The 10319-nt window shown below is 38.4% G+C and overlaps 1 protein-coding gene and 1 long non-coding RNA gene across 2 annotated transcripts in view; one reads left to right on the forward strand and one right to left on the reverse strand.

The window, feature by feature from the left end:
- The window catches only part of LOC102215686 (uncharacterized), an 11919-nt gene extending 3908 nt beyond the window's left edge, over window positions 1-8011 (reverse strand). The window contains exons 1-2 of the long non-coding RNA XR_311444.2: window positions 3711-8011; window positions 744-869 (exon numbers count right to left, since the gene is read on the reverse strand). This is a non-coding gene — a long non-coding RNA (uncharacterized LOC102215686). The remainder of the gene's footprint in view (window positions 1-743; window positions 870-3710) is intronic.
- ctnnd2a (catenin (cadherin-associated protein), delta 2a) overlaps window positions 3487-10319 on the forward strand; it is a 255957-nt gene continuing 249124 nt past the window's right edge. The window contains exon 1 of the mRNA XM_013915545.1: window positions 3487-3513. The gene's annotated coding sequence lies outside the window, so the exon portion shown is untranslated. The remainder of the gene's footprint in view (window positions 3514-10319) is intronic.

The raw sequence follows: 10319 nt of genomic DNA on the forward strand, positions 1-10319 counted from the left end.
CTGTAAATAGTAGGTAGTTACAGTAAATGGCAGTTATTTACAGTGCATATCTGTAGTAACCTTGCACTGTATGAAAAGAAGTTTCCAGAGACCACTTGTTAGATTTATAAACTGACAGGAAGTGTGAGCTGGCTTAAAAGTGTATTTTTAATTGCACAGCTGACCTTAAAATAGCATGTGAGTGACTCTTTCTAACTTCATGTTTCACGCCAAACACGCAAACCAGCTTCTTTTCCTTGTTTTGCCTTAGTTTCCTTCTCCCTGTACAGCTGCCTCCAGATATTTCTTGCCAGTACTTAAAAAGGATTAGGTGAAAGTCCAACATCTGATGCCAAATATTAGGTTGCAGCTCCTTTTGCACCATTCCCACCTCCAGTGTCTAAATTTTTTGCTGTAACCTGGCTGCTTCCTATTACACTTTTTCCATCTCGTCCTTGGTGATCATATGTCATATATACACCTATATGATTTTTGTACAGTTAATATGATCTATACTGAAATCCTGGGATACATCAATCCATCTGTATTAGAGGGGAATTAGCCTTTGAGCTGTAACTGAGATTTAATGCTTTTTTTTTTTAGATTACAACAAAGACCTTTAGCCCAGCTGATATATATCTGTATACATACAGAGTCACAACTGAGCACACAATGTTTGGGGTTAAGCAGCGTGTCTACATGGTAAGTTCAAATAGTTATCTAAAACAAACTTGGCATAAAAATAGAATCAGTGTCTTACTTACTGTCCTCTGCAGTTCCGTTTGAATGATGGTGATATAATCACTTCTGATGTTATCAAGTTGTACACTACCACAGGACAGAGAGAGAGGTAGAAGAAGGAGAACAAGGAAACTGATGCAAAAAAGAGGCTTAAGGTTTAGGGTCAGAGTGTGGGGGATACAGGGAGAGAAAGAGTGAGACAGAAACATAGCGGTCAGCCAAAAAATCGAAAACATATTTGCATAAAAAGCAGTTTAAACAACCAGCTGTGCCCTCCTCTGTGAAATGCACAGGTGACTTTCAAAGCTGGAAAGACTGCACATCGTGAGTTATGCACAAGAAAAACAATGCATGCTGCTGATTACTTAACCCGATATGTCTTGACTATGTGTAGGAGACAGAAGAGTTACTTTTTTTTTTTCCAAATGAGGTTGAAGATACTTTGCACTACATGTGTGGCAATAGGGTTTCTAATCAAGTATATGTGGGTGCATGACAATGTCCCTTTGATCACAGAAGGGAGATTACTACTGTTAGGATTAATGATTAAAAAGTTAACGAGTTCTTTTATAGTCGAATTAGATTTGTGTGTGTCACGGATGGAATCTTTCGCTGAATTTCGTAAAACATGTCCCGCCTGTTAGTGTTTTGTGAGCAAATCTTAATCTCTCCAGATTTAAGTATATTTACCAAAGTGTCACATTAAACGTAATGAGCTAAAATGACACAGTCTTAAATGAAGCCTTGAGGAGTTTGTAACACTGACACTCGGTGGCAGAAGTTTTCTCATGGATTAAGTATTTCTTCAAAACAGGTTTCTGTTGTTTTCGGACAGAGTTCAGTTCAGTTCCTAAATTTGTGGCCAACCCTTCCAGCAATGAATGAAATGCTGAAATGTTCATTCAGTCTTGACATTTTAACAGCAAATGAGGAACCTCCGTCACAATTGACAATAAATTACATTTAGGACAATTTGGTTCCCAGGCACCACGATTTAGTGTCTCCAAAGCTGAGATCATTCTTATTCTGCTTACAGCTCTGGTTGCATGATAGACAAAGAAAATACTATATACATTTTTCAGTTCATACTAACGCACCTAACATTTTTAAACCACAGCCAAACACTGCAAAAAAAGCAAAAGCAACGATCAAATAATTGTCATAATGTTACACATAAACCTACTACACAGAGTTGCAAGTAAAGATTTGTGAACCTGTTGAATTACCAGCATTACTGAATGAAATATTTCTAAAATTTGATCTATTTAATTATAACATTCCTATGCTTCTGGTCATAGAACTTTGTCGATATTTCCACCTGTAAAATTTCTTTGTACTATTTTGAGATCTCTTCAGGGAGTACAAGCCACCGAGACCCTGAAGTAGAAAAGCAACCCTAAAACATGATGGTCCCTCCACCGTGCTTCACAACTCAAATGAGGCTTTGCTCCAAGTGTAGCGCTGGGATTTTAGCTTCAGTTTCACCTCTCCTCAGAGGTGAGCCGTAGAAGTAGTAAGGAAATAGCACTAGCATTTCTCTCACACGTGAACACATGCTTTAGCAAATTGTAAAGATTTCTGCACGTCTTCTACTACTGTCCTTGTGTTTTAGTTCACCTGTTCAGGATTGTAGATCATTCTCTTGAAATGATCCTTTCAAGTAGTAACAAATCATGAATTTTCTGTATTTTACAGGTAATTTATTTTTACTGTTGAAACGCAGGACTTTAAAAACCTTTGAGACATTTTTCATCTTTTTGCATCTTTTCAATGCAGTTCCTCAAAGGTCCTGTGAATGGTGACACACCAATAGTTTTTCAGAAGAGCCACACTGACATTATAGACTTTGTATCCCTCGATTAATAGGGAGGGGCACCTCCACAACTATGCTCCAAATCTTATCTCCTTGACTGGAATAACTATGACGAAGTACCTTTAGAAGCAGCCATGAGTGGACACAAAAAGTTTCTTTATTTCCCATTTAGTCAGAGACTTTGACGATGATCCAACTACATTTTACAAGTCACGAAAGCAAAACTCCTGGTAATTCCAGTAGGTTCACAGACGTTTTTCCTCGAACTGAAATATTGATAGTACATTGACGCAAGCGCAATTCTGAGTTACTGTGACTGTACTCAAAAATTTTCATTCAACACTACTTTAAACTTCCCTCGATTTCAGAGAGGAGTTTGCACATTTTACTTGACTATACATGTCTATGTACTTTTTTTTTTTAAAGAAAACAAATCATGTTAATGCTATTTAATACAATGCAAAGCAAGCAGTTAAACTGCTCCACATACTATTAAGAAGTTAGAAATTGACACACTTTTAACTAACCAAACAATTAAAATGAGCAGGTACTAGTCAAGTACTGAACTCCACACTCTAGATCATTCAGTAGGATCACTTTACTTTTTTAGTCACCTGTACTCTAACTGAAATCTTGTTTTTGACTTGGGTTCTAGCGCAGTCAATGTGTTCTTTCTGTATGGAGTTTATTAACATATGTATAGGTTTGCGCGTGTTTATACGAATGCATGATTTGGTATCTTACTGAACTTAAACTTGAGTGGGATTTCAAGAAGTCTTTCATTAATCTACCAATTCCTGTAAGCCATGAGCTAATTCCCGTAAATCCTATTTCTATTTCAGTTTCCTTATTACTGGCACATGGGAAGTTATTAGCACGGAATTCCCCTATGTGGAAAACTCTGAAGTCTCTAAACAGTAAATGCGCCAGTCGCTCGTCGGAGAAGGCAGTGAGACGGATGCGCGTGTAGTCAGCTCCCGGTAAGTTTAGAATACGCTAGACTACGCTGCTTTACCTGGTACTGGCTTTGCATGTTTGCATTTTCATTCATGCATTAACACTGACCTGATATCAGCGCTAACTTGTCACCGATTTAATGGTTTTAAGTGAGTTTAATTCAGTGCGTCACCATCGTAGGCCATTTGCGTGTACCTAAGTGGCATGCTTTATTACTTACCATTGGTCATTCTTCATTCATATTCACCTCGGGCTAATGTTGGAAGCGGGCAGTATCGAGTGCGTCTTCATTGCTGCTGAAATTCTTCAAAGTTATGGCTTTACAGTTTGAAACTATACGTGTTCGTCCTCCCTCTATTCCCGCGGTTCTTGTGGCTTTTGAGCGAAGGAATCACGCAGGAATCACGTCCTGCCTTACGCAGCATGTGACATTACTTCCGTCCTCGCTAAGGTTTCACTTTACTTCAACATAAATTAACGTGTAAAAAAAAAAAAAAGATTCAACCTCGAAATAGCAAAATGTACGCTGACGCCAAAGGTTGCTGTGACAGAGTGGAGGTAAAGAGTGCAGGATGCGTGCACGTTGTTTAGCTCATGCTGTGGGCAGGCTTTCATGTTTTCGTGAAACTGCCAAATATAGCTCCAAGCTGATGGACCTAATATTTAATCTGGCAAATCCGAGTAGTGCACGCTATCAGTAATTTGCCCTCCTTATTTCTTGCGTCTATGGCATGTTAGTCATTACCTTCTGAACCCAAATGTCACACGTGTTCATCTTTAAACGTTTCCACTTTGTCCATTCATTCATTCATGTACTATGAAAGCACTATGCAGAAAATGTTACTGAGAAGAATCTGCTGTGTCACAAATGTTCCCAGAGGCTATATGCGCGTTGATTTTCATGGTCGACTACTCTTTAAATGTATCTATTAAACGTATCTACAGTAGTTATGCTACCTCCCTACATAATTCTCAGTGTAGTCAATTACAAGTGAACTTTCTGGAACAGACATTTCCCTTTTTGCTAAAGTCAAAACTATATTTTCTTTTTTCCCATTTCTCTCTCTTTTTTAAACTTAATATGCTTTTAGAGCTTTCAAATGCACATCCAGTCCATTATAACCTATATGGACATACCGCATAATGCATGTGAATAGATTGATTTTGCAAAAAGACAGAGAAAATAGGCATAGTATTGTCAAACAATTATTCTCCTACCCTTCAAGCCTGTGTGGCCAAGAAGTAGAAGACTATAAATACGATCTGTGAAAAGCAGATATTAAAGGTACTGTCATGGATTTCCCCAAAAATATACTGTCAGGATTAAAGATTTGGTAAGGCCACGTGACACACAGCAGTTCTGAATAAGCTAAATAATAAAAACAAAAGCACATTTTGCCATATGCACCCCTATATATAATCCACCTGAGATGCTTTGTTCCATTGTAAACAGGTGGGAGGGGGCAACAGCTGAGGCTCAAAATGGATTTACCACACAAAACAATTTTAACACAGAACTTGTTTAAACTCGTTGGGGGGTAGGCATCTTTCACTCTGTCTAAGATTAGATCTCTGCAATGATGATTTTTTTTTTCTAATGCAGCCAGGTCAAAGGTTAACTCTGTAATATGTAGCATTTCAGGTCACGCACCCAACTTATTCGGAATTGTTGCAAACAAATCTCTTTATATAACAAAGCATGGCAAAAACTGTGGGAAAAAACTACTTGCACAATCGATTCCCACAGTTTTGTTTTGTTTTTTTACTGCAACCTTAACCAATGCTCCACTTCCTAACCAGTTGGGTTTGGTTTGTTGAGTTTTTTGTTTTTTTTGTTTTTGTTTTTGTTTTTTTTGAGGATGAATTGCAGAAACACTTAAAAGAAAAAGGACTGAATTTCTTGCAAACTCTTTCACTTGACTTTATTTTGACAGTGGCGCTGCCTGTTACCAGTAAGAGTTTATCTAGCCCCAGTAATAGTGTTTTTCTGGCTTTTTTAAAGTAAAGGAAAATATGTGTGGGTGCACGTGTCTGCTACAGTGGTGGAATTGACACTAATTAAAGACATCCATCAGATTATGACAGTGTTGCCAGGCAGCAATGCATCGTGGGACCTCTCCAGTGCATCCAAGACAGCAATCAAAGACGCTGATGATGTTCCACAGCAAGATTCATCTTGTTTCTGTTGATTCACTGACAAACTATGTGTGGGATAAACCGAGACACACAATGTCATATGTTTTTAAATCATTACGTTTCCGTCAATAAAGTTGCTTAAAGTCGTCGCCTACAGTCAGCTGCAAGTCGAAGCGTTTCATTTTACGAATCCTTCATTTACATTAAGGTTGCACATCAAGCACTGCAGCAAGTGCATTAAGGACTTCGGGTGTTTGTTGTGGCTACAATGACGTTCTTACTGCTTGAGGAATGCAGTCAAGTATTTCATGCATGCTGGACAAGATTTATTTACTGTCCTTTTAGACACCTGCACCCAACTAGACCAAATCACTTCCTTCTTACGGGAAATTGTTTACTGGTAAAATGGAAAAAAGCTAATCAAGCGTGATTCAGGCCTTCTAGGATCTTGGAACAAAGATAAAGCTGTCTTAGAAAAATACAAAGGTGGCAGCCTTTGTGAGTAAATCATAGTGTGAGAATAAGAAAAGAGTTATATAAATGTTAAAGAAAATACTCCTCAGGATTAGCGAGTTTTAATTTTTAAAAAATTCTTTTTGCAATTAGTTTTTCATGCTGATGTCTTAGAGTGCAATGAAAAATATCAACAAGCGTAGTGGGGGAGTTTCAAAGTGTTGCACTCAAGGCCTTTGCAAAAAAAGTGCATAAAATGCAAGATCTTGTTCTTACAATACTGCATGTGGCTTAATGTGCTTAAAGTGTGCTGTTGAAATCTGCCTCGTAAAAAGGGGCAGGTTAGTCACTAGAAGTAATTAATCACGTTCTTCTTAAAAAAATATTTCCACACCTGTCAGATCTGCGGGGAGATAGTGGCTTTTTCTCTGTGTTGTCGTTTACCTGATTTGGATCATCAAAGGTCCACACCAGTGTTTTTGCTTGTTTTAGCTCACTTCACAGCATGCACTGTATGCTGACCTTGATAGATTTGCTTTATTGTACGATATGCATATTTTTGGCATCACATCACTGAAGTATAAAGCGTCCGTGGGAAAGCTAAGGGAACACTGTGATCCTTTTGCTGAAGTTCACGTGTGGCCTTGCCCAGATGAAAGAATGGATGTGTCACACGCTGTCAGTCACCAAACAGAAACCAAGGTGGAGTAAGGAACGTTGCATTCTCCATGTTTAGGTAAATAAAATTTTCAATTTTTATTCAGCATTGTTAGCAAACATAAGGCTTAAGGTAACCTCTGAGTCTGGTAGTTAGATTGTTGCTTTATTATTTTCTTGTCAGATTTTGGGGATCATTTTGGATGTGTTTCCTCTTTAATTGTAACGCATATTTTTAAAAATGCAATAAGGCTGCATGCTAATTGGACCTAATGCTTTTGCTTTTGTCTCTCATGACGTGTACATGCGAATATTACGTGACCTGTTGCATGCAATCTTATCTAGTCATTCTGTGTTTATGCCGCTATCTCCCTCTGACAACTATTGATGAATTGCTGTAGTTAATGCACCATTAAACAAATTTAATGTAAACATCAGAGTCATTTATTCCATTTTGCTCTTTATTGCAGTCTCAGTCTCCTTTTGCATGCATACCCGCATGTACTGTGGCCAGTTTTCACAGTGAAAGACTGACATGAGGGTGTGACTTTCACACACATCCTGGAATACACGGTTGCTTAATATTCCTAAATGAAAACCGATTACTGACAGCATTTCTTGTAAAACTGTGTCGCAACACATTTTATGAATGAAAGTGCAGACAGACTATAGAGTTGTGATTTTTTTCTTTTTTTAAAAAAAGAAAAGGAAAAGAAAGAAGAGAGAACTAAAAACAGGAACTTGGTTTAACTTGTCTGAAAGACTCATCTTGTGGGGTTTTCTGTTACCGTATGCTACATTTTTACATCCTCCGTTTTAGGGAAGTTCTTTGATTATAGCACTCTCACTAACCGAGGCAACTCTTTGCTTCTTCAGTTCTCCAGCAAAACAGTAACAAGAAAAAACACGAGTTAGAATTCTAGGGCCATTATTTTACAGATTACATGAAAGTGTGTAATGCATTTGTGTAGAGTTTATGTGTCACTTGTAAAGAGTGCAGAGAGTGCTAGAAATGTGTGACATGACAATGAACACGCATGTTAAAACCGGTTCCAGCTGCCTTCACATGGGTAATAAATTAAAATCATAATTAATAGAAAGTGTCTTACTTTTAGCTGCACATCAAACAGCTCGCTGTGCATGTGTCAGGATTATTTAGGTTTATTGTAGCCCTATACATATAAACAAGGTTAAGGTAATATGTGTGGAACTTTTTAGTATTTCATATTATATTCATTTTACAAAACTCAAATTATTATTATTGTTGTTGTTGTTGTTGTTGTTGTTGTTATTTTAATAATTTTAAAAGTATATTCACAAATATTGCCGTGAATATTACTCAGTCTTTTGTTAGAAGTAAATAGAGACATGTTGGCATATTTCTTTCTTTTTTCATTTTATTAATGCTCCCATCTACATTTTAGACATACAGATGGGAAATATGTCTCGGTTCTGATTCACCTCTCGGACTCTCTTCCTTTCTCTCCTTTTTCTAGCCTTCTTTGTTTGTGTCTGTTATGATCAGTATTACTGTAGGTGGACTGCTACTGTTGCTACTTCTGGACTCGCCCTGTGTTCTCAGCAGGCAGACAAGATTTTTTGGCACGACATCCTGGGTTGTGGCCACTTGTCCCCTGAAACCTCTGTCATAGTTTTCAGCAATACTGGACATCCTGCTTCTTTTAATGCATTACTTGCTCAGTAGGAAGAGAAGAAAACAAAAGCCCTCCACGGGAAAACAGTGTACAGGTAACATGCAGAGGGTGCTAGTTGGATTCTGGTTACCTGACCTGGTCCTGCCAGGCCTGCACTCGCTGAGGCCTGTAATATGGAGAGATCAGATGGATTATCTGTTCTCTCTATATTGCAGTTTTTCATTAATGTAATGAATAAGTTGTTATTGATATCGTTGTTGTCATAGCAAAAATACCAGAAATACCACACACACCCAGACACACACTTGCAAACACACACACACACACACGTAAACAACTTCAGCTTAACAGCACAGCTGCATCCACAGTGGTTTAGTCTGTAGTTTTGTCAAAGTTCTTTTTTTTCCTATGATCTATGTGCAGATTTGTTTCTCGTATGTATTTGATGCCACATGAGAATATTTCCTGATGATAGTGGTGGAGAGTCGATCCAAAATCCCTCACAGGTTTTCGGTTGTGTTCCAGACAAATCCAGTGACGTCACATCATTTTCATACTGGCAATGGGAGCGTTTACATCCAAGAGAACACCCGCATCAGGATAAAAGCATGCCTCCAAACTGCATAGCAGAGTCACTGAATCACCAGGCTTCAGATTTTCCTTTTATTTGTCACCTATCTTCAAACACTAGAGAGGGAGCAGCAAACGGGCTGAACAATACAATTAATGCTTGTGCACTACTTTAGACACGCCGCTGGCATCATCTCGGCCTGTTTACTTCCAACTTAAGTCTCATCTCTAAATTTCTTCACTTTAGTCCCCTCATCCTGCTTTCTTCACTTCTGCAGTGTGCTAAATACATGCTCCACCTCGGTCTTCAGGATCCCCTTCAGGTCCGTGTTCCTTCAGCTCTCAAGAGGCGGATGGGCAGGGACCAATCCGTGTCATCATCTTCTTAAGGAAGTCATTGCAGTTTTTCCGTAGCCAACTTCAAGAACGTGATGCCAAACTTGTCCTTCTCGTAACTCAGCACAGACTATGCGAGTTCTTTTCCAAGATCAGCAAGAAGAGGGCACGCTGTTTGGTTTTAGTTCCAATAAAGCTGTTTCCTTGTACCTCATAGTCCATTTGAATAAAACCTGTTTGTCTCTGAGCTTCCCGTGCATTAATAAAGTCAGGCATTGTTAAAACACAGTGGGGGTTTTCTCTCCCAACAAATGCTGGTGGGTTACTTTGGTCACATTTTTGACCGAATAAAAGACAATAATGAGCAATGACTGGCATTGGATACATGGTTTAAAATATGCCTGTTTGATGGTAACTGTGAGAGTCCACTGTAGGTGAAATGTATTTCAACACAGGGCAAATCAGCACTTCCTGCAACGAGTGGACTTTAACACACTTCACGGGCATGCCAGGGACATGACTGTACACTGTGGCACACCACCCAAAAAAAAAGAAGAAGAAAGAATTATGCAATAATTATGTAAAACATCTCTAGGGACACAACCGTGGTAAATATTTCCCATGTAATTGACAAACTACTTCTAAGCCTCTGTTAACAGAGCCAGCATGGCCTTTAAGCTGCAAACGTAATGCTTAAAGCAATGTCATTCCTTCAATCCACAGCTGGCCACTCAATCAGCCAATTTAATCCTCCAAAATATGAATCTGTTTAAATTTACAACATTAACACGTGTCGTTATCTTTCACAAATCTATATCAGAGACGCAAACATTTGAATATGAATGGTTTTTAACTTATTTGGGTGACAAATAAGTTCACTGGCTCCACCTAGTGGTAAATCTTTAAACCTGCATTTCTGCGTTCCATTCGTGATCCTCTGGGAGCGGAAGTAAGAGGCAGAAGACAAACTGAACTCACCCTATTCAACTTGTTTTTGTTTTTTTATATATATATTTTTTTAA

This window comes from Pundamilia nyererei, unplaced genomic scaffold, assembly GCF_000239375.1.
Source record: "Pundamilia nyererei isolate P.nyererei 1_Seehausen unplaced genomic scaffold, PunNye1.0 scaffold00007, whole genome shotgun sequence".
Taxonomy (NCBI): domain Eukaryota; kingdom Metazoa; phylum Chordata; class Actinopteri; order Cichliformes; family Cichlidae; genus Pundamilia; species Pundamilia nyererei.